At 44.4% G+C, this 24,669-nt stretch overlaps 1 long non-coding RNA gene across 1 annotated transcript; it reads left to right on the top strand.

Annotated features, from left to right (window-relative positions):
* Positions 1–10,743: 10,743 nt before the first annotated feature.
* Positions 10,744–24,449, top strand: LOC123280166 (uncharacterized). The gene is made up of 4 exons (XR_011497272.1): positions 10,744–10,882; positions 15,404–15,490; positions 16,250–16,350; positions 22,763–24,449. It is a non-coding gene; the product is annotated as an uncharacterized lncRNA (long non-coding RNA).
* The last annotated feature ends 220 nt before the right edge of the window (positions 24,450–24,669 follow it).

Below are 24,669 nucleotides of genomic sequence, written 5' to 3'. Positions count from 1 at the left end.
AACCCCAGCTCAGAACTTGAGGCGCATTAATAATGAATCACTGGGACTTGAATTCAATTGGGCCAATGCACATTCATCGGGGTTAATAATCAGGGTTTTTATCCATCCTGCGTGTTAGCCTGTTTTTCCTTTTTGTTACAGTCACCACCTGAATAGGATTAGAGAAAACAAAATATTGCAATTCACCGGAGATCACATTTCCCTTTCCTCAACCTTTGCCTCCACTTGCTGCTGAAAAACAAAGGGAAGCCTGGGGCTGGGGCTCTGGCTGCAGAGGAGCCGCCGAGGCAGTGATGGGCCCCACCAGGCTCAGCTCCACCTGCTCATGTCCTCGCCTTCACTGGCTGGCTTCGCCGAGCTCTCTCTGCCACATAAGCCCCAGCACTTAGTCAGTTGTTTACATAGCCAAGTGAGGGCTTTCGGCTTCCAGAAGGCCTGGCAAGGGCCAAACGTTTTTGCCTTGAGGCAAAGACTTCTCGGTGGAAAATATCCTTGGAGAGAAGTTATACAGTGTCTTGTGTTTTCACGTCAGGGGCTGGGGGGGTGGGGGGCGGCACAGAGGGCGTAAAACTCCCAACGCCCTCACCTATGCTCATAAATGGACAGCAGTGGGTCTTGAGCACCGTGACAAGCAGCTGTCTCTCATACATGCAGGCACATGCACACCCTACCCCCTGCCTTCCTGATGAGGGAGAGGAATTCGATGATCTGTTTTTGTGAGTGCCCCATAGTGGTTTGGGGGCATTTCCCAGTTAGCTTCTTCTCTGGGACCATGGTTAGATCTGCTCGGAAGGGAGCCTTACTGGGATATTCAATATCATGCATTTGTTGCTTTAAAAATACCAGTGCCCCAGGAAGAGAAGGTCATGTACTTCTTGTTGGCACGTGTCCCTAGACATGGTGTTTTCTTTGTCTTGGAGAACTGCTTAGGTTTAATGGGTGTTGCGTACAAAGTATGATGGGAATTTGGTGATCATTTCAAAAAAATAAAAAAACAAAAACAAGAGAAATCAAACAAAAACAGGCCATCCTCAGGGCTTGTCCAGGAAGATGATGAGAAGCTGCTTGGAGCAGTTCTTAGCCACCCTCAGGAAAAGCCTTTGGTGGCTCAGGGACCCTCTGGATGCATTTCGTGTCACAGAAGCCACTCTCTAGTGCTCAGGTCCTCATTGTCTCTCCATGGACCACTTGAGCAATTCCACTCCACTTCTCCCACGTCCTCCTTCTGCTCCACCCTAACCAATACCATTCCTCTGTCCTGTGAGCTCTGGGAAGAAATATGAGTGTATCGTTTCCTGGGCAACCGCCACAGAGGTAGGGATCTTATTCCAGGCATTTTCTCCTAAGACGTCCTGACTGAGTCTTACCCCTCAGCCAATCACATTAGATCCAAGAAAACAAGGCAATAATCATTGTCTAAATGGAAGGGTGGGGCGTTCCTAATGATCACTGTTTTCTTCCCTCTCCAGCAACCTGTCTGCGGGTGCTTGCTTTGGGGCCTGTTGATTGCAGTGGGAGGGTTCCATCCCTACCTTTGAGAAGAGACAGAACATTGATCCATAAAGGGCCCTGGGCCTTCCACTCCTGGCCTGAATTTGCCTGGCCTACACATACTTTAAACAGGAATCTTCTTTTTTCTTTTTAAATCAGAGTTGCTGGCTTTTCAAGGCAATCCTAGAAGCAGATCCCCCAGCAAGGTCTGCTTTATCCTCTCAGCCTGAGCTCCTTAAGGGAAAGGGCGTGGTCATGTTCACCTCTTGTGTTGCCAGCACTTGGCATACAGTAAATGCTAATAATAGCCTAACACTTAGTGAGGATGTTACCACGCACCAGGCGCTTTGTAAATATTATCTCTCGCCCTTAAATATGCTGAATTGACCTTAACTGACCCACAGGTAGGAATGGCATCACTTTAAAGGGACATGGGGTAACCCAGATGTGGAATCAGAGAGGCGTCAGTTCAAATCCCAGCTTTGTCACATATTAGTCATTTGAAATTTGAAACTCTGGGCCTGAGTTTTCTCATCTTTAAATGGAGGCAAATCATGTCTGCCCTGGCTGCTCCACAGAGCTGTTGGGAAGCAAATGTAGAGAAATATTTGAGAGATTTCCTTGTAAGTTCTAAGGTTCCCTACAAATCTCGTGGTTTAACAGATCACACAGTGGGGCCATCATAGTTCGTGAAGAGGTATGATTTGAGGAATGGTCACATTTCCCGAAATATCTTCCCCATTGATGTACCATGGATTGTTCCCTCTTGTCTGTCTTGTAACTCTCATGGCTGGCATGAGCAACAGCTTGAATAGAAAAAGAGGTTGTTGCTGAGTCACTGTGTCTATTGCTGTGTAACAAATTAGCCAGAACTGAGGCAGCTTTAAACAACAAGAAACATGTCTCATCTCACATAGTTTGTGTGGGTCAGGAATTTGGAACAGCTTTGTTCCGGGTTTCTCCTGGTGTGTGCGGTTAAGATGTTGGCTGCGGCTGCAGACGTCCGAAGGCTTTATTGGCACTGAAGGATTCACTTCCAATATAGTTCACCCACACGGTGCCGTTTGTTGGTAGGAGGCCTCAGTTCTTCTTCCTCTGAGCTTCTTCATGGGCTGCTTGAATGTTCTCACGACATTGTCCCTCAGAGCGAGCAGCCCAAAAGGGAGAGCAAGGAGGAAGCCAAAATACCTTTATGATCTAGGTTTGGAGGTCACATACTATTACTTCCACCACATTCTATCTTTTAGAAAGGAGGTGATAATTCTGGCCAAGACTCAAGGGAAGAAGAACTGGGCTCTACATTTTGAGTGGAGAACTGTCGAAGAATTTTTGGATATATTTTCAAACCATCACAGTCTCTATGAAAATTCACTGATTATCTTGGCGGCCTCTCCTATTAGTGCTTAACTGGGTCATCCTGGAGGGGGTGTTGAGATGGGGACAAGGTTCAAGATCAGGAGAGTTCACAAGTCAGACACAGAGATGAAGGACTCTGGGCTTTATGACCTTACCAGGTCATAAAGTAGTTTAGGGGGAGATGTTCATGACTGTGGGACATTCCCTGGGAGAGCAGCTGCCCTGGTCTGGCCTAAAGGCTGACCACAGGTCTGTATCCTAGAGCAGTTAGTCTTGCTCTCTCCTTGTTGAATGGCTTCTTCTCCCTATTGGCAGGGAGCTCATAGAGTCACTCCTGGAAGGTTTGACTGGTTTGGGGGATGGAAGAGAAATCTTCTCCTTCAAAAGACATTTATTCTCCTGGTGTGAGTCAGTCCTATTTTCTTCTGGGCCTTGGCCCTCACAAGGGTTGAACAAGAGACTAAAGCAGGGGGTCATGAACTCAAGAGCCAAAAGGGGATGGTCAAAGGGAGCAAACAGATCCAAGAAACAATTACAAGTGGTAAGCTTTGAGGCAGACTGGAAAGCAAGTTACAGAAAATTTCACACCAGAAAAAGAGAGCTCTCTGGATCTTTTAGGAATTATTGGACATTGATTCTAAACTAATCATTAGGGTTCCAGAAAACCACCATGACCCATAGGTTAAAATGGACGTTTATGGGAGTTCTTTGATAAACAGAATTTGGGGTGACTTCCATCTCTCAGTGGTCCCAGCACATCCATGAACGTATTCTTTTGTTATTTCTATAGTTCCTGAAAATGGAGTTTGAGCAAATACACTCAGCAACTGGCGGAATCACCTCATTGACTCCTTGACTTGTAGAGTGAGGGCTTTAATGATACAATAGGCAACGCAGAGGAACCTGCAGCCCTTCCCTCTACACCAAAATAATGAACCAAGAGCAATATTACATCCCCAGGGAACTAGCACATGTTAGTCCACCAACAAAGACTTTAAAGTTGTAAAGGTGGTGATCTCTACCGCATCTCTATTTAACTGGCCTGTTTGGCCTCTGCAAAAGACACAAAGAAAATGATAGGGTATTATTTTAAGTGTTATTGGATAATAACTACCATTAAAGCTGCTGTTCTAAATGTTGTCTCTTTACTCTGTAGGCCTGCTATATGGCTATTGATCGGGTGAATGAATTTTCTCTATCAGAAGAAGTTTGCTTTTACCTGACAGGAATAACAGCACATACTCACCATCCTGGTCATGGGGCCACAGTAATTTTTTTTGCTTTATGCCATAATTTAGATCAGAGGGATTTTTGAGCCTCTTATTAACCCACAGAATATTATGCTGGACCACCGTTTAGATGACATCGCGCTAATTGACCAGGCCAGTAAGCAAGAGCAGATATCCTAGACACCCTATAAAACCCATGTGTGTCAGAGTTTGGGAGATACATCCATTGGAAATTCAGAGATCTCAGAGACATTTCTAGAAGTTCATATGTCTGTATAATATCAGAATATTTCCTCCAAAGTGACAGAAAACTTGTTGTCCCGTGGACACCTCACCTCTAAGAACAAGCAATGCACTTATTGGCCCTCTTTGGATTTTGAAGGCAGCACATACCACACTCCTCTGACCCTGTTGCTGAGTAACACATAAGGTTACTATCTTTGAGTGGAGTTGAAAGCGGGAGAAGCTGATTCAGGCCACAACGCAAGCAATTATGCCAAGAGCTCTTCTGACTAATGAATCTAGTGGTGCTTGAAGTGTCAGTGGCTGTTGAGGATGGTATATGGGGCTTGTGCCAAGCCCTGAGAGAAGAACCATGACGGAGAGCTCTAGAGTTTGAGGGCAAAGATTTATCCTCAACATCACATGAGTATATACTTTTAAAAATCAAATTTACTGAGGTATAATTAACATATAATAAAGCGTACCCACTTTAGTACACCGTTCAATGATATTTTGATAATTTACACACCTGGAAAACCAAAGCACAATCAAGACAAGGAATATTTTCATCAAACCAGAATATTTCCTTGTGCCCTTCACCCCAAGCCCTCCCCCCACCTCCAGAACCTAGCCTCCACTAGGCAACCACTGATTCTGTTATTATAGATGTGATGTTTCTTTCCTGAGTTTTATATAACTAGAATCAGGCAGTATAAATTCTTTTGTGTCTGGATTTCTCCATTCAGTATAATGTTTTTGAGATTCTTCCATTATCTCACACGTATCAGTAGTATCAGGAGTTTGTTTCTTCTTATTAACGAGTACTCCATTGTATGGATATACCACAATTTCTTTATCCATTAATAAACATTTGGGTTTTTTCCAGATTTTGCTTCTCATGGGTAAAGCTGCTATAAACATTCTTATAAAGTCTTTGTGTGGACAAATGTTTTCATTTCTCTTGGGTAAATACCTAGGAGTGGAATTTCTGGGGCATATCGTTAGTGCATATTTAATTTGATAAGAAACCAAGAAAGTGTTTTTCAAAGTGGTTGCACCATCTTACATTCTCATCAGAAATATATGAGAGCTCCAGTTGCTATACATTCTCACCAATATTCCATATTGTCAATGTTTTTAATTTTAGCTATTCTAATGAATGTATAGTGTATTTCATTATGGTTTATATTTTCATTCCCTGATGTTTAATGATGTTGAGCATCTTTTAATGGGCTTATTAGCTATTTTTATATTTTGGGGGGAATGTTCAAATTTTTGCCTCTTTTTAATCTTTTTTCTTATTATTGGGTTGTCAAAGTCTTCTATATATTCTGGAAACAAGTAATTTGTCAGATACATGTATTATGAATGCTTTCTCCTAATCTGTGACTTACAGTTTCATTTTCTTATTAGAGTTTCTCAAAGAACAGTATTTTTTAACTTTGATGCAGTTCCATTATCACATTTTATTTAATGGTTTGCTTTTGTGTCCTGCCTAAGGAAACTCGTTTTTCAGCAAAAGAAGCAAGGCAACAGACTGTGCTCATGGTATTCACACATATTACTATGTATCCCATCACCCCGAGGCAGCTGATCTTACAGAAGGGTAAAATGGACTCTCAAAAATCCAGTTCCAGCTCTATCTGGGAGATACCATACTCCAAGTTTTGAATGAGACCTGCAGGGTGCAACACATGCTGTGAACCAGGGATCCATGTATAGTGTCTTTTCTCCTGTAGCCAGAAAATATGGATCCACTAACAAAAGCATAGAAGTAGGAAAGGAAACTCTAGTATTTCACCCAAAGCTCTACTTCAAAAATGTTTACCTCTCATTCCTGGAACTCAGCTGGTTTAGAGGCTGTAGTACTGAAAAAGAATTCTCTCACCGGGGAACACAATCATGTTTCCAGTGAATTGGATGTAAAGATTGTCATCTAGAATTTTAGACTCCTCATTCCACTGGATGCTCTTGTTTACTTCAGGTAAACCTGCCTGCAACCCTGACCCTGGACCTACATAGTTGAGAGATATTCATTCTCTGGTAGATCAATATTTCTTGCAGAATGATTGCTCGTGTCTCCCTCAAAAAGGAAGAGCAATCTGAGTGGGCCTTTGTAACTTATCCTTTTTGATGTAAATATGATTCAATAAAACACCTAAAATCTTGAAGAAAGTTGAGTTTACCACAAGAGAGGGAATTTTTTAGAGCCATATGCATATTTAATTAGTTATGACATATTATATGAAAAGACTAACACATTAGCTATTTTATTCATTGGTATAGATTATTTTTATGATGAACCTATGAACCCATTTGATATGATGAACCTATTTTTATGATGGACCCATCTTGCCCTAGTAGATGAACAGGGCTATGAGAAAGCTGGACACAAGATGGAGATGTTTCAATGGAGGGGGAGGTTTGGAAGAAGTCTAGGGTATGTGGCACCACTGTTATTAGGAGAGTGAAAAGCTAGTGGTGGGGAAGAAAACGGAGCCAGAGTGTGCCGTAAGGTGGGCCTGTAGGGCCTTGGAGATAAGGTACTCAAAAAGAGACATAAGAAGAGGGTAAAATCAAACTTCGCCTGCCCAAAATACCTGGTCCCACCAAACAGTGTAATCTAATACACTCCACATATATGTGGGTTAGGTATATGTAAACTCCATATATACGTGAGTTAGGAAAAAGTCCTTGTCTGAACTCTGCCATCGCTTCAGGGAGAGCTCACAGTGTTGCCACTGCCTTCAGCTAGACCCTATGGTTCTCATCTGCAAAATGGGGAAATTAAAAATGGGTGAGGACACTATTCTATTTCTTAGTCTCACGGGTTTAACATGATATTTAATTGGGCCCTTTGATCATCTCAAATGATAGTGCGTAAAGTATTTAAATTTATTCAGGCTGTTTCTTTCAGAGAAGTGGAAACAAAACATTCTCATCCATTAATCTTGAAGCTTTCCAATAAGGGCATTAAAAAAAAAATTATCCAACTGCCTAGACTAGGAGCCAAACCTGGAGTTCAATCTTACCTCTGCTGGTAACTTGTTCTCTGGCCTTAACCAAGTCACTTCCATTCCCAGGGACCTTATTTTGTCTACAGAATTACAGAATGAAATGTCACTCCCTCTATGGTCCCTCTCAGCTCAGATTTCAGTGATGTGGGGCCTTGTGCCATAACTTATTTTGGTCCTCACCGTGATCTGTCCCTGGATGTCTTGTCTCAGAGTTTGGAAGATGTGAATATCTTCTCCTGGCCATTTGTTGTAGAGGAAATGAAAGGCACAAAGTATGGAAATATACATTGAGAACGCTGTGATTTAAACATAATCATTCTTTGATATACTCCCACTCTATACCCATTGAAACTCACAGCTCTCCTCTCAGCTCCCCCGGCCCAAACTTTTCCCCTAAGTTCAAAGACTCTCCCATGGGATTTGGGATAACCTGGTGAGGGGGCTGCCTTCAAAGTTTGCTGGAGTGGAAGAGTCTCAAGGACCCAGTGGCGTTTGGAAGTCCTTAAGAACATCAAGAAAATGTTTCAATAGTGGTCAGAATAGCAAATATTAACAATTTTTTTTCCATTTATGCTTAAGCCTATCAAATAGTATTATGTCATTGTTGGTAACATTCAATTCAGCAAAGTTATTTACATAAAGTGAATCAACCTGACACACACGTTTTACATGTTTTATACATCATTTCCATGTTTCGTGGGATAGGTATTCATACTCAGTGGATTCATACTCACGATGCCAAATTCCTGGAAGAAGTTCTATCTGGGTCATCCTAAGCCTTGGAATTTTGTTCGACATCTGCTTATTCTGGAATCCGTGAAGTGTCTGTCCCCACATGCCTAGGACCATATTAACCAGTAATTTAGGAAGCAGCATAGAGCATAATATGTTGATGCCCATTTTGCAACCATGGAAATCAAGGCAAACATAAGTTAGGTAACTTATTTATTTATTTCTTTAGTACATAGAAAAGAAAAATAAAATTCAAGACCCTCCAATATTCACTTGTCAAACAGCAGGTTGCCAATAAATATTTGTGAGTGAATGCAAGAATACGAGGAAGTGCTTAAGTCACTGGATTAGACTGCCTCCCAAAGAGGAGCATAGCTGTTGAGACTGTGATGGGAAACTCCAGGTTCACCTAACTCAGCATGTCGCCCTTGTTTTATGAAATTGACTCAGGTGAATAGTTTCTTGTTTTGTTACTTACTGCGTTTGAAGCAACTGCCAAAGTCTATAAATTTTCAGCCCAATTTCTTCCAGCTTCTGAAGCTATAAACTATTTTATGATTGAAGTTTATACTGCTGACCCTGAGGTTTCCATTTATTTGTAAATAAAAATGTTTTTGTATTATTATGTATAACATGCTATATTTTATATTATATATTTGACATTAAAATAAACTATTTTATTTTATCATAATATCTGTTATTTATATAGAAATGCATGGCATATGCTATATTCCAAAGAAATGTATTATTTTAGAATAGCTCCTTTGACATGCCAGGCCCTACCTTGGTACTCAGTCTTCAGAAGTGGTTAAGACACAGATTCTTGACCATGAGAAACTCACAACCATGTAGAAGAGATGGAAATGTTAAAAAACATTTTTTTTGTTAAAATGCAAAGAGAAAGTCTTTGTTTATAAGAAGTGCTTTTATGTGCATATATATACATATATGTGTATATGTATAAATACATATATTTATGTGTGATATATATCTATACATATAGGTAGATAGATATACACACATACACACACACTTAAAGAGAGAACAAATAAGGCAAATATGGAAGAATATTAGCATTTGGGATATCTGGGTAAAGAATATATAGCATGCATCCTCCACGAGGCAATATTGCACTCAAAGGAATGAAAACTGTTCTGGGGGTAAAAAAAAAATCTTGCTTTTTACATATAAAGCATAGATATACATAGAGTCCATAAGCAGATATATGGTATATCTGTGGTATTAAAATTTCATGACAGAATGCAATTAGGAAAAAAAATGTCTAAAAGAGCTCTTGAGGGAGCAATAAGGAGAAAAAAGTTGAGAAACACCAGTACACAGGAATTCTCTATACTCTTTTTGCAACTTTTCTACAAGTCTGAAATTATTTAGGAACAGAAAGTGTACACGTTGCAACATGCCAGTGCTGGGAGAGTCATGGGAGCACAGATGAGGTGGCCCTAATTCTACGTGGGTGGTAAGGGTGCCTCTGGGTTGCGAAGTCCCCATCAGGAAGGTGACATTTGCCCCAAGTCTTGAAGGAGAATCATGAGTGTGCTGAGTAGATAAGGACATGGGCTAATCCCAACAAGCCTCAGAGGAAAATTAAATTCTGTATGATTTAGTCGTTGTGTTTAGCATATCTTACCATATTCTAATGAGATGCAAATTGATAAGCTATGTCTTTTCTAAAAGATGACTCACAATTAAATAACAATCCTTTATTAGGCAGAAGATCCAACTTCTAACTTTCCAAAGAAACGGGAGTTTGAGGGAAAACGACCTTCTTTCTTCTAGGATTCACTGTTGCTCCGAACTCTCAGTCTCCAAGGGAATGCTTCTTGATTCATGATTCACAGGCTTGGGAAAACTTGGGGATTTGGGAGAGGGAGGGTGCCAGCCTGTGAAGTCTGCCTTTCGCTCTGATGTCGGGTTGGGTCAGGAGGCCTGAGAGTCAGAAGTTGGCTTTCACGTTCCAGAGCAGCAAAGCTTGCCTTTCTGTCCGCTGGAAACCCGACACTGAGCTGTGAAAGTGGACAGAGTCAGAAAGCGTGCTGTGAGAAGGGGCACAGACAGGGGCAAACGCTGGAAAAATTCTGCTTTTCTCTCCATGCCAGTTGCCTTTTGTTTGGACAAATAATTTGAGGAGAGAACAAAAAAGCGGCTGTTTGCTTAATGCCAAGCCACAAAAACATGGAGCCTTTCTGGCCCCAGCTAGGAGAAAATTCCTTGTCGCCGGCATTTCTGATGATTTGCTTTCTGATCCTACAGACTGAGGGGACACAGAAAGTACCCACTGTCCCTGGAGCCCACTTCACTGGCAGGGGCCACCTCACTCATTCATAACTCAGCAGGACAGGAGGCCGGGGAGGACAGACAGCTCAGTGCCAGGCCAGGCCAAGCCAGAGGGTGGCTATGATGGAGTGGGGCGGCCTCAAAGCAAATCATTAATGCATATAGATGCCCTACCTGCTAGTGGCCTCTTTTCTTGGCCAGAAGAATCTGCAAAAAAGAGTACAAAACATTGTGCTCAAAAGTTTTGGAGTTTATAACATATACAGACTCATACACACATGCCCAGAAACACACAAACTGCTTGTGATACATACATTTGGTGCCAACATAAACAGGGCCCTGGCCAAAAACTGTGTTGGTTAGCAACTGGCCAATGAAGTGTTTAAAGTTAGAGGCCAACAGAAAAACCCAAACAGTGGTGTTTTTCCTAAACTTGAAATCACCAGTCAGTATTGCTTTTCCTCTGCAGAATGGTTTTCTAATATCTTCACTCAGGAAAGATCCTGTCTGCAAAGAGGCCCGTGACGGATTTGCTATTAGGTGAGTTCATTACCATAAATCCATCCAAGGCAAGTTCCAATAACAATTACAAGGCCATCAAGCCATGAAACCCAATGGCCGCTTTGAATTTGTGACCAGTGCCAGTGAAAGGGAGGAGGGAGGTGCTGGGTTTCTAGAACTGCCTGGTCTCCAAAGTTTATGGAAGCACTGAGGTCCCAAAGAAGGAAAGAGCAGCTTGTTGGGCCAGCCAACTGACACCTGGGAGCGTGGGCTCTTCCCACAAGCCCTCAGGGTCCACTCGTGGCACCATGCAGAGTGAGCACATCATCCTAGGGACACATCCACAGACCATGGAGGATCCTGTTCCCCACAATCTCCCGCCTTCAGATGTTAAATGCCCCTTCTCCTCTCTAATAAAGCCTGTTCCCAGGAATGAACTATGCCAATTATTTACCACTTAGTCTGAATATTTCTAAGTCACTGTTACCAGGTTAAAGGATGTGGTGCACTTGAAATCCATGGCCTAAGCCTTGACTTCTGCTAGAAAAACTAGAATCCCTGGCCAGCAAATGGAAGAGGATTTGGTAGGGATGAGCAGCAACAGGCTTTCTCCAAAGCTGTTCCCACTGCCTGTCTGTTCTTCCCTCTCAGCCTTCAGATCTCAGCCTAATTCTCCATTTGTAAGTAGGTCAAATCCTTACAAGATGGTCTCTTGGTTCCACATACTCTCCTTAGCCCTTACGGAAGTCAAGATCCACATCTATACCTGATCATCATTCTCCCTCAAGTGCCTAGCCCAGTGCCTGGCATATAGCACATTCCAGTGAATGTTTGCTGAATGAATAAATCAATGAATGGTTAAATGAAGCCTTGGATGGATGGATGGGTGGATGGATAGATGGATAGATGGATAGATGGATGATGGATGGATGATAGGTGCATGGATGAATGATGATTGATAGATTATGGAGTTACAATACAACTCCATTTGGGCCCTGTCCGTCTTCCACGATCCTGCCTCCCTGAGAACTCTCTTGCTTCAGTGCAAACTTAAAGAAGTCCAGTCAATAGGTGATGGTGTTACTGGATGCTCACGATGAATTACTGCAGTAGCAACGGAGAAAGGCCAAGAGAGCAACCGAAGAGAAGGGCTGGGAAGATAAAAGGCAGAGAGGGAGAAATAGAGAGGTTGAGAGGTGTGCGGAGAAACAGACCACGGGCAGCTGGAGGAGAAAGACAGGAGCTTTGGGGACCTAAAGGAAAAACAGAAGGAAGAGGGATGACGTTGCGGCCAGCAGTGGAGAGAGGGAATCACGGAAAAAGAATTTGTATCATCAGGAAAACAAAAATGATAGGGGCTTCTCTAATAGGACTATAGGGAGGTGAATGTTGAAAGTAGGAGGCTTGTAAGAGGAAGAGAGAGAAGGGGAAGAATCATAGCAGAGAAAGAGAGAAACAAGACGAGAGAAAAAATGCTGGCCCTGGGAGCTACAGAAGGGGTGCCCAGCCGAGAGAGCCAAAGCCACAGCCACTCTGCCAAGGGAGGAAACCTTAGGAGACCCACCCAGCCAGAATCTTGAAGTCTCAGACTTTTTCCACCTTATGAGCTGTAAATTGATCTATTCAGTGAGAGAAACCTGGTTTTTATTGAGTAATTTCCTCTGAACGACCTCCAGTTTTGAAAATGTCCCCAAAGTTCTCCGACCCTCCCCACCCCAGGTCCCTGCGTCAATGCCCGTAAATCACTGGGAGGCAGGCCCCCCTTGCTGTGCGTCAGGTCCCTCGGCTAATCCTGATATGGCACTGCGTCCTGCTTGGTGCAGAGACCTCGGACCTGTTTGTTCTGCCAGCCAGGTCCCAGCATGCACCTCACTGAGCTCCCATCCCGGCTGCTCAGGAGCCCCCAGCCACAGAAGGGATTTCTAACTGGTCTGGAGCCACATTCTCCGCCTGGCCTCGATATCAAGGAAATTTCTCAATTTTTCTTCTTAGCCCTCAAACGGGGCCTCTTGCAGATGCAAACAAGGGGCTCTTTATGGGAAACATTGCTCATCACTTGCTTGTACATTGCGTCTTTTATGCCAGCATCCCTCAAAGCATTTTCACAGACAAGTGTCATTGTCTCCCCCTTACAGATGGCACCAAGAGAAAAGCACAGAAGTTAAGTGGTTCAACAAAGGTCGCTCAAAAAAGTCAGAGCAGAGGTGGGAACAGAACCCAGAGCTCCCTGCTCCCAGGCCTATCCCTGCCCACTCCCAGGCCCAGCTGGCCTGGATCCAGAGCCAGCATCCTTGAGTGCCCTTCCCACACTCCAGCAGCATGCAAACCCCTCATCTTCACTACTTAAAGCTCAGAACTGAAACCCCGTCTTCCTAACCAAGATTGCACAGATCTTTGGATGGAAGGGGCCATCTTGCAAGATCAATTGAAGGCCGACGGACTTGCCAAGTCCCAGTCAGGTGCGGGGGGAGCCTGAGGGCCCCTCAGGAGGTGAAAGGCAGACGTCAGGCTTGAAAAGCAATTGCATTACCTGTGTGGCTGAGGTTTTACTGCCTGCTCCATCTGAAAGTTAGCAAAGTAGTAATCAATGAAAAGGAAATATAATTGAGAAGATTAAAAGCTGAGGGTGGGTATGGACTGGGGAGGGAAGTGATTGCTGAAGAGGTCCATTTGTATAATTCAAAGGTCGATGCCTCTCATTAAACTCGCATCTCCAGACACTCAGGGGATGAAAGAGAATCTCTCCATGCTGACTGGCTGACACCTTACAGTTTCCTCCGGCCACTTTCAAGGGCAACGTGAGGCCAGAGGGATAGAAGAAGCTGTTGGAAAGAGAATTTAGGGGAATCCATAAACAAAAGAACATTTGGAGAATTGAAACACAAAACCTGGTCTTCCGACCCTTTTAAAAGAGATTTCTAAGTTTCTTTTAGATTACGAGGGCTGTAATGAAAGCTGAAACAATGCCCAGGGAAGTTCTAGATTGCAGAGCCTCGCCTTCTCTGTGTATATTCATACCTACCCCAACACAAACACACACACAAGTTTATCCTTACATGGAATGCTTGTGTTTCTACAGCTTCAGATCAGTAATGGACTCTGATTGACACCACATGTTTACTTGCAGAACTAGCAACCATATCTGCCTCTGAGAGAAGAGATAACCTTGTCCTCCACATTCCTCCCAGGGAAAGAAGGTGTGTAGGAGAGTGCATGCACGTTTGTGTGTGTGTGTGTGTGTGTGTGTGTGTGTACACACGTGTGTGTCTACAGGTCTAAACTGAGACTTTGGGGCTCTGGGGCCCAGGAGGCCAGGTCTCTCCTGTCTGCCAGGACACAGGCACCAGAGCAGGCAATACTCTGGCTAGCCTTCCTTTCCTTGCTCTTTTTCTGTGGAGGTTGCTAACAAGAGGATGTCCAGTGTATCCGGGGCTCCCTTGTCCCTTCATTTCCTCTTCTGTCCTTGCTCCCTACACCAGGAACACTGACAAGTGTGTTTTGGAGATCATAGGATATAGATAGAGCTGCTAGATTTAGCAAATATATTTGTTTACTATTGCCACCTAACGTATTACCACAAACTTAGCAGCTTAAAACAACACAAATCTTTCTCTCACAGTTTCCAGGGGTCAGGAGTCTGGCGTGGTATGGATGGGTTTTCTGCTCAGGGTCTCTCGCACAGCTGAAATCAAGGTCAGCCAGGCCGCCATCTCTCCTGAGGCTCGGGGTCCTTCTCCAAGCTCCTTCAGGATGTTGCCAGAATCCAGTTCATTATGGGACAGGACTGAGGTCTCTGTTTGCTTGCTGGCTGTTAACCCGGGCTGTTCTGAACTCCTAGAGGCTGACCGCTGTTCCCGGCTATTCGTGTGGCCTTCTCTGCAACATAGCTGTTTTCTCCTTCAAGGCCAACAGAAGAATTCTCTCCTGCTTCGAATCTTGGACTTCTGTCTCTGGCCTTTAGAGCCAGACTTAAAGGGCTCCTGTGGTTAGGTGCAGTCCAGCCAGATAATCTCCTTTTCGATTAACTCAAAATCAACTGATTAATTACCTTAATTACATTTACAAAAGACCCTTTGGCTATGTAATGTAATCTAAGCACAGGAGGGATGTCCCAAATAGTCACAGGTTTCACTCACACTCCAGAGGAGGAGATTATACAAAGGTGAGGGTCACTGGGGGAGCATCTGAGAATTCTGTTTAACACAAAAAATAAAAACACAGGGTGCCCAGTTAAACTTGAATTTCAGATAAGTAATAATTTTTTTAGTATAATTATGCCCCGTACAATATTTAGAACATACTTATTCTTAAACATTATTCATTATTTATCTGAAATTCAGTTTAACTGGGCATCCTGTATTTTGTCTGGCAATCCTGGATGCACAGCCTCAGGGCCTCTGCTCCACATAAAGGCGGAGACTGGCCTGCAGTAGAAGAAGGCATTTCCTTTGTGAAGCAAACAGCAGTAGAACTTTCTTCAGCTGGGGGCCCTTTGGTGATAAGAGAAGGCCTCTGTGGCCTTATTTCTGCAGCATCGCATTCTCTGCTTCCTTCCCCCAGCTCCCTCAGCCCACGGCTGTCAACACCCTGCGAACACACGGAGAGCAATTGCTGTTCCCAGGCCATGTGCAGAAACGGGTCCCCGAGGTCAGCCACAGAGTCTCACTTGCCTAGAACCACAGCCTGGTGGGTGGGGCAGGGGATCGGGGCGGGGGTGAACTTGGGGCCCACGGGGAGGCAGAAACAACCCCAGGCTCTCTCCCCTCTGCCCTGTGGGGAAGATTCCTGGCCCCAGAAGAAGCTCTTGCCCTTGAGATGGGCCATACAGGCTCTTTGGGCCGTGGAACTCTCCCCTGACCAGCAGAGGAGTTTTCCTTGTGAGTGATGCTTGGCTCTCCTCATGGCTGCTCCAAATCCCTGCCAGCAACACTTCAAACTCTGGCCAGCCCAGTGTTACATTTTAACAAGCCAGGCCCTATTAGCCTGATCCTAGGATGGGTTATTCTTTCCAGTTTTCACTAACAAAAATCCCCTTTTATTTGGACACTCAAGTGGCCTCTAGGAACGAGGCTTTCATGAGTTGCCAAAAATGTTCGGATGCGGCAACATTTGTGTGTGTGGCCAATTACATCGGTACCTCTGGGGCTGATCCCACAGGCCTTTCTCAGGCAAAATTCCTATGAACTTCCAACAGACCCTCCCCCTCCCTCCCCCCCCCCCCACTATTTTTCCTGTGCTCTATCTGCAAGAGGAGGTCCTGGGTGGCTGCCTGGGCGGCTGGAGATGGGCTTATGCATGGCGTTCTTACCCTTATGAAATCAATCTGAGTGGGGAGAGTGATTTATATAAGCCCTAGTCAATGCATTATTAGAATTAATATCATTATTTTGCTGCTTCCCTTTTTAGGTTTTTCCTCTCGTAAATCCATTTAGTTTGATAAGATTGGGCTCAGTTTTGGCTGCACACAGACTAGAGTGTTCTGCATGGTGAGAGCAAAGGACTGCTTGGTGAGTTCAGACAATGCCTCCATTGTTTTCTGATTTATTGAAAGCTCAGGTTTTGCTAGTATTACATGTACTCGTTTTGCAAAGCAGGGATTAGTGAGATTTTTTTTTTTGACCTGAAAGCTATCGCTGTACAGTGTTGGTTTCTCAGCGTCTCTAGTTTGTTGTCAGCTGCCTTTTCCACAGCCAAGTAATGGCCACTGAAAGGGTGGGTAGGTGTTTTTATAATCATTCTTTCTTTCCATCTTCCTATTTGGCCAACACACATTGACTTGTCTCATGTCTGCTCTGAGTTTCCTAACTGACTGCAGAAGAGGATCTGTTTGAGGCTTTTTCTTCATCATCACTCTTATTTAATACCTTGGTTGTACGGTCTTTCTTTCTTGTTGATGCTATCCCATTGCCAAACCAGTGCAGGTTATAGCCAACATGGGCATCTGGGCATATTCATGAGGGTTCAGATGCCCTCTTCAATTGGCCTCTGCATGCAGCTCATGCACAGGTTCCCTCTAACACCTGCTTCTCAGAAATTTGTTGCAGAGGAGTCACTAGGGTAACCTACGATATTTTTCTTATGAAAAGGACAATATCAGAAATGCTTAGAAATTAGTCTGCGGCAGGAAATCAGAAACAGCTGATTCATCTTCAAGTCCAATTACGCTCGCTTTACCCTTCCTCTGTTTCACCCACCACACCTTCACCCCTGCATTTGCCACCCACCTGCTCAGCAGCCTTCCCAGAGCTCCGTGCAATGGCTTCACTACCTGAACCCCTTCCCTTTTCCTCTTTGTTCTGAAAATGAAACTCAGGATAATCAACTTAGCAGAACAGGGCGCATTCCCTGTTTTATTGAAAGCTGGCACATGCAGCTGCTCCTAAGAGGAATTTGGATGTTAACCCCTCTAAGGATGGCCCAAAGCCTGATGGGGCTTTGTTTTATTAAATCTTATAGAAATCGATGTTTAAATAAGTCTTAAAGAGATGGGGTTTGCAAACCCAGGCTCTTACATATAACAGTCACTCACTAAACAGTTGTTGAGTCAACTGGATTTAATGTCAATTAGTTTTCTGTTTTAAGAGAAATCGTTAAAATAAAAACCTTCCTCCAAAGAAAGCCTTTCCAAATAAGGGTTTATCATTATATCTTTAGTGACAATCCCATGTCAGAGCTACAAAATGAGCCCTCCCTGTCCCACTACTGGGAGCTGGGAATTCTCAGAGCAGCCTCAATCTTACGAGAAACACAACATGCCTACACATGAGCACAGCACGTTGCACATTATTGCTCCCCCCATCCCAACTCACACACCATCTCTGGCTAATGCATGCAAGGCCATTTCTTCCAAAGGGGACATTACAAAGAAAAAGAATCAAGAAATTGCTTTTGGAAACTGAACGGGATCTTACAAATGTTGGTTCTGGAACGCACACCATTGAGACAGCAATCAAAGGTGGGAAAAACTTGACTAGCGGTGTTACAAGTCAGGAGCACTCATGCTAACACGTAATTCCTTGTTCTAAGGCACTAGGTTTCATTTCATCTATGTCATTAACACGGTATTCTTGGAGCTGACACATTATTAGCCCCATTTTACATATGCCAAAATTGAGGCTCAGGGAAATTAGGTGGCTTGTCCCAAAACTCAAGGGGATAGACCAAAGCCAACTTTCTTGTTTTCCTCTGAAAAACGCTGTTCAGAATGAACACATTTTTTTCTAAATAGCAGCTTTTATTCCCATATCCTTCCAACCAGGCTGTGAAGTCCTTGATGATGATGATGGTGATGATGGCAGTGGTGACCATATATTTTGACCCACTTCATTTCAAGCACTGTATTATGCTTGAATGTAATTTAATCTTCAAAATGACCCTGTAAATTAGGGTAATAATATTAGCCCCATTTTATTAGTTAGGAAAAAAAGGCTCAGAGATATTGATTAACTAGTCCAAAGTCAGGTAGCTAAAAGATAGCCAAGCTTTGATTTGGACTGTGCTGTGTGTTCTCAGTAACTGTTGGGTTGCACTGAACAGAATACTTGGTTAGAAAGGCTAGGCTGATTGTTTTTGTGTCTCTTTCCCTTTAAAGCTCAGACTTTCTTTCTCCTCATTTCTTACAGTGGGCATTTCCAACTCCTAGTCCCATATAATATATCTCAGTGTGAAACTGACTGCTGCCAACACAGAGCTGACCATCTGGAGCATAATGCACGGGGTACAAAGGAGGACAAAATGTGTGCTTCTCTCTCAACACCTATGTTTGAAGCTCGATGTTGTCCTACCTCTGGCTTCTCACCAGTAACATAGATCAGGGCTGCCAAGGGAGATCCACCTATTTACTTCAATGAGCCTCATTGTAAATGATGCACCCTATATTCGATGCAGTCTTAGCAAGGTTTGCTGTGGAAAAACCAGCAGAACATAGAAGTGTATAGTCATGCCTCAACTACTGGAAATGTTTGTGGATCATTCTGGATAAGGATTCATCCTTTTTTGAAATAGTGTGGTTGCTCAGTGAAATAAAAAAGGCTGTGTTGGGCTCCTACCTCTGAAACACACTGGCTATGTAGCTTCAGGCAAGTTACTTAATTTCGCTGAAAATACTTCCTCACCTATAAAATGGAGCTAGTGCTATTCTACTTTCAGCTGCTATGAGGATTAAAATACACCTGTTCTGGCAAGGAGTAGGCCCTCGACAAATAATTGCTTTCCTTTTTGGAATATAGGGAATATAATTTGGCTTTATCTCCAAGATGCTAGTTTATGTAAATGGTACCCATCAAGTCCTAGACTGTGTCTTAACACAGTGAAGTGCTCAGAGGTTTCTGACTTAAGTGGGATGCAATTCACCCTTGCACTAAGCACTCCAGCCCACCTGTGTGGACCAGCTTGTGTGGCTCTACCTTGACACTTGGGGGGTTCTCAAGGGCTGCTGAGTCTGTGATGGATGGTTCCAGCCTGCTAGGTTGGTGTTTCATCTCTGCCTCAGGCATCACTCTTCCTCTCTGTGGGTGTTACTCCAGTTTGTATCTTGCCTTCTCTACTCCTCTGTCCTCCAGGGATACTCTCTGTTACCCTCATAGCCTCTCTTCTTCTTTCTGATTTTCTGTTTTCTCCTTTTGCCTCCTTTCCTCCAGTTTTCTCAGTGTCAGTCCCAGTGAGACTCGGCTCATATCACTGCTAACTATTCCAGTCAGGGGCCCAGTGGGAAACGGATGGCACACTCAGATGCGAAGAACTTTTACAACGTGTGGGCAGAATGTACCACACAAGGGATGGTGCTGTACCCTGGGTCTAAAAACAAGGGAGCTGTTACCAACTGCAGGCCCAAAAGGGGAAGGGAGGGAATGGTTTCTAGAACCTGGAAGGAGAGTGTCATAGAGAGAGACCCCATTGGAGAGGGGCATAACCCCAGTTGAGAGAACCAGGAGGATAATTCCGCAAACCTTCTCTCCTCCCTCCCTTCCTTATCCTGCAAGGGTTTCCCATTGGACAAACCCAACAAACCCAAAGAGCAAGGCTTCCAGACCACACAGTGGGGTGAAGAGGGTAAGAGTGTTTACAAGGGCGCAGGAACCCAAGAGAACTTGCCTTCTTCTGACCATGAACCCAGCAGTCACACATCTTCAATCTTTTACAGCGGCACTTAATTCTCCTTTGGGTTTGGACTCACCATCATTCTAGATAGCTAGAAGTCTTTGGTGTGGGGGAGGGGGTGTGATAATTGGGGTGTGGCCGTCATTTTATGCGGACTTACAGGTTAAATTGTGTTTTCAATCCTCATTCCATTTTCCTTCCTTTCTTTAATTTACTATGGCCTGCTCTACATTTTATGGAGCTATTTTAAGCATACACAGGAGATCTTCTTGCCATACACAGGGAACAATCAATGTTCTCACTTAATAATTCATTCTTTCATTAAATGCCCCAAGTAATTAAATAAAACATGAATAAATTCCACACTGATATTTGCTAAAGTTTTGTTTCCAGAGAATTTTACCTGTTGGAAGATATGCTGGGACCATTATTCGTTCTGATGAGCAATAAAACATGGAAACCTTCAAAGTCTATAGTCACATAGTACTACTTTCATTCTCGTATTCAGTAAGTGCCTAATAAGCACTACATATTTTATAGACATCACTTCCAGTATTGAAGTAGCCCTGTGAAGTTTTAAAGAAACTGAGGCTCAGAGAAGGTCAGTGTCTTGCCCACAGTCAGCTCGGGCAGAACTAGACACCTGATTCATCTGGCACCACCTGTTCTTTCTAGTATTCCCCACCACTCCGTCTTTCTAACATTTCTATGGGGAAGTATGTGATACAGAAAAAATATCCTAATAACTCACAGAGTTTTCCAAATTTCAATGCATGCACACATGTGTGTGTGAGAGAGAGAGAGGGAAAGAGAGCCAAGTATGGATTTCAGAAGCTTGGGAGACCGCCTCTGAGAAAAGTTCTAAAAGAATGAGAGTGAAGAAGGAGAGAGAACTGGCAAAAATTAGAATCTTCTGTTCTTACCTCATTCCCCTGAGCATCCTTCCCAAAAGAAGTTCAGCCAGCCTTTTTCCATGGGCCCGAATATTTACCTAAGTTCTCCAGAGAAGCCGACTCGCATGGAAGGCGCTGTGTCCTGGCCCTGCTATGAGTCTTTGAGAGACACAAATGCTCCTGAAGGGCTTTCCCATCAGTGCTGGGGTCACACTCCTTTCTAATAATTTGTTGCTTTGATGACCTCCCTGTTAGCATGTTCTGATTGTTTCACGTCATCACACAATAAATATACTTCTTTGCTTTCACATTAGTTTTGGAGAAGGTGTGGATTGATACTAAGTCTCCTGAAAGTGCTCTGAATGTTAGGCAGGAAACCCACTTCCATATACATCCCACCACTCCCCCACCCCCATCCCAAAGAGCTCCCCTTCCTACCTGTCCCTTTTGGAATAATGGCTCTATCAGTCCATTTGTGGGCTCAGCAACCCTTGACTCCTGCCCTCCCCTCACATCCACATCAAAGCAGTCATCAAGTCCTGTTGGATCTGTGCCGTGAATCTCTTCCTCCTTCTTTCTCGCAATGGCTGCTGTAGTTTAAGCCCTTATCCTCTCTCTTTTGACACGCAATGAGTACTCCATGAAGATTTTTTGAATGACTGAATGAATGAACCATTTTGAGAATGATTCTCCTAATTATCTCTCCACTTCCTCTCCATGTTCCACTGAGCCACTGGTGTTGACTCTGTAATATTTAGATTTGATCATTTCACTTCCTTCTTTAAGCTATCTCCTAATGTTTGCTGATAGCCTAAGAGAATATTCCAAATACTTGAACACGACACAACAGAGGCCCCACCCTCCTTTCTAGGTTCTCCCTCCAGCCTACCAGGCACCCTTTATTCATTTATGCCTCCCTACCTTGGCTCCTCTCCACCCACAATGCTTATCACCCTACTTCTTACCATACCTCCTTCATTAGCATGAGTCCATGCTCTTAACCACTACACTGTGAAGAAAAAGAACTCATTGGCCCAGACTGGCTCTCCAGTTAGCTTTGGCTAGGGGAACAAAGCCACTTATTATACACATGGCCAGCGAGTAGCACTCATTTATGGGGGTGGGCGTAGAAGGGTGAACCATTATTAACCAGGCAGCCATGTCAAATTATCTATTTCCTATATTGCTGTAGGACCATAGAGAAGACAGGCTCTATGTCCACGAGCTAGTGTGGCACACAAGACCCAAGCATCCCAGAGACCCGTCTGCCAACCAGGAGAGGCTGAGGCAGGGGACTCACTCATTATTTTGTATAGCTAACATGGTTGTCTTGTCATTCACAATATAAAGAGACATAATCCTTTGCTAGTTCTTTCTGGCTCTTGATAACTCAGCCTTAAATTATTACGCACATCCCTAAAGGAAGGAGCAAAGTTTTAAAAAGGGAAATGGTGGACGACATCAGAGAGAGGAAGGGCACAGAAATCAGTGCACTTCTTGCAAACTGGCTATTCTTTTCTTCTCCTTTCTTCACTGGAACCCCACATTGGGATGCATGTGAGATCAGAGTAGATTAGAATATTTCAAATGTCCTTGTCTTCAAAAGAGATGTTAGTGGCACTATATTAATGAATCGAATAGAAATGGAGTTGGTCTGTGCAGGGGGACTGAGAGCACTGCATGGCCTGCCCAAATACCCCTCCATGGTGGCCTGGGAAGCGCCAGGCTGGAGCACAGTTGGAAAGCCCCTGGAAAAGACCAGTCTCAGGCAGGTCTGCCCACCAGAGAGGACTGAATCTCAACCAGGTCAGGCAAAGGACCAGCCAGGGAGGGCACAGGAGGTCTCATTACAAGCTCGGGTTGAGTTTTCTATATTAGCTTTTCATCAAAGAATTCTCACAAAGCTGTTTTTCTTTTACCTTCGCAGGTCCCCTATTTGAGACGAGAAAATGGCTGTATCATTTGTGGCCTGCGTGTGTTGTGTCTGGTTCCCGTGGTTTGTTTTCCTGCTTTGAAAACGAAACCGTTCATGGCTTTGAGATGGAAAGCAGACCACGTTTTGTCAGCAAGGCCATTCGTCATGTCCCCCAGAGGGGGCTGTGAACTCCCGCAGCCTTGCACTCTGCCAGTATGCGGACCACCCAGGACGCAGAGCTCAGAAGGCCACCAGGCAGCACTGGGCACAAGGCTCTGCTACCCAGCTGGCCTGAGGCCTCAGCCAGCTCCCACCTACCCCTGGGGACGCAGGTCTGAAATAAGCCAGTGTGATGGTCCGCGGAGACTAGATTCACCCTGGCAGTCCAGGGTGTTTCCGAGGTGGGCCCAGGGTAAACTTGCAAAACGGTCCAGAGCGAACAGAGCTTCTCAGATCCGCTTCAGAGCAGAGCCCGGTGAGGAAATCACTTTACTGCTCCGTTAAAAGTTGTTTGGCTATGTTTAAGTTGAACTCTCTTGTTTTTTACTGTTCTGCAGAAGGCTAGTTGTAAAACCCTCTGACATACAGTAAAGAACTTCTGTTAGCAAATGTCTGCTCCTGCTGAGTGGGAGAACCAAAGGAGGCATGCAGAGACATGGTTGCAAGAAGAAGTGCCTGACGCAGCTGTCCCGGGCAGCAACGCTGTCAGCCTCACCTGGGAACTTACGAGAAAGGCAGTGGTCTGCAGTGGCCCCCGCAGACCATGGGGGCTGGCAGCCTGGAATCTGCATTTATAACAAGTTTCAGGGCAATTGCTATGCAAACTCATCGGAGAACCAGGGCACTGGGGCAATGTTGATCACAGGACCCCATGACCCGGGAATGTCGCTGGATACAGTCAGCCCAGAAGGGTGCTCTGGTCTCCAGGGAAGCAGAGGCAGCTGGGGCTGGGTCCCAGGGGTGATTAGCAGGGCCAAGGACGAAGATCCTGTTGCTTTGCCAAGTTGTGTCAAGACTGGAGAAAATGAGCATAGTGCTCAAGCCTTCTGAATCCCTACAAGACTTAACTACGCCACTTCGACGTGGAACAACAGCCTAAGACGGAGTGGGAAGTGATTGTAATTGGGCTCAGTGAGGAACCAGTTAAGCCCAGAGCCTCTATGTAAAACCTTGTTTACTCTTGTGTCTTTGTTGTTCATTTTTATGTGAAGTGATGACTGACTCACATCGTAATTTTAATAAAGACAAAGCTGTAATAGAACGAGCATGGGAGTCTGTGCTTTCTCACTTTCTCTCATTTAACCTGTTGGACATCATGTCTTACTCATCTCAGGCATACGCATCCAAGGTACCATACCTTTCTCCCAGGTGGACTCCAGGTGCTCAGGAAGAGCCAACAGCATCAACGGGACTTCCCTTGCAAGCGCAGGGATAGCAAGCCCACAGTTTATCCTGCCCCTGGCATTGATCTGACCTTTCAGGGTTTCCCAGAACGTGTTGAAGCAGTCCCAGCCTCTCAGTCTCCCTCCAGCTGACCCCTGCCCGAGCACACCCTCAGACCCAGCCTGCGCTCCAGGGATTGGCTGTGTTACCAGTTGCCCCAGAGCATTCAGTGCTTCGTCAGCTCCCGCACTGGATGGCGACTCCCGAGTCAGATTTCCTGGCTTCATGACTTCAGCATGTGTGGCCAAAGGGACTAAGCGGTCATGCTCTCTACAACATCTGGCACGCTGTCTCCTGAGCTTCATCTTGCAAATTTTTCGAAGAAAAAAAGCCCTAATTATCTCATTTCTTTCCCACTGGGTACCATAGTGAGTTTTGGTGGGAGGAGGAGATGCTGAAAAAAAAATGGCTCTTCCTTCTTCCTGTGCATCATCTGTCTTTGAAATCCAGTGATGAAGATGTATGTGGGAGGGAGG

This window comes from Equus asinus, chromosome 23, assembly GCF_041296235.1.
Source record: "Equus asinus isolate D_3611 breed Donkey chromosome 23, EquAss-T2T_v2, whole genome shotgun sequence".
Taxonomy (NCBI): domain Eukaryota; kingdom Metazoa; phylum Chordata; class Mammalia; order Perissodactyla; family Equidae; genus Equus; species Equus asinus.
The sequence above is the reverse complement of the archived record's forward strand: the minus strand, read 5'-3'. Positions and strand labels throughout refer to the sequence as shown.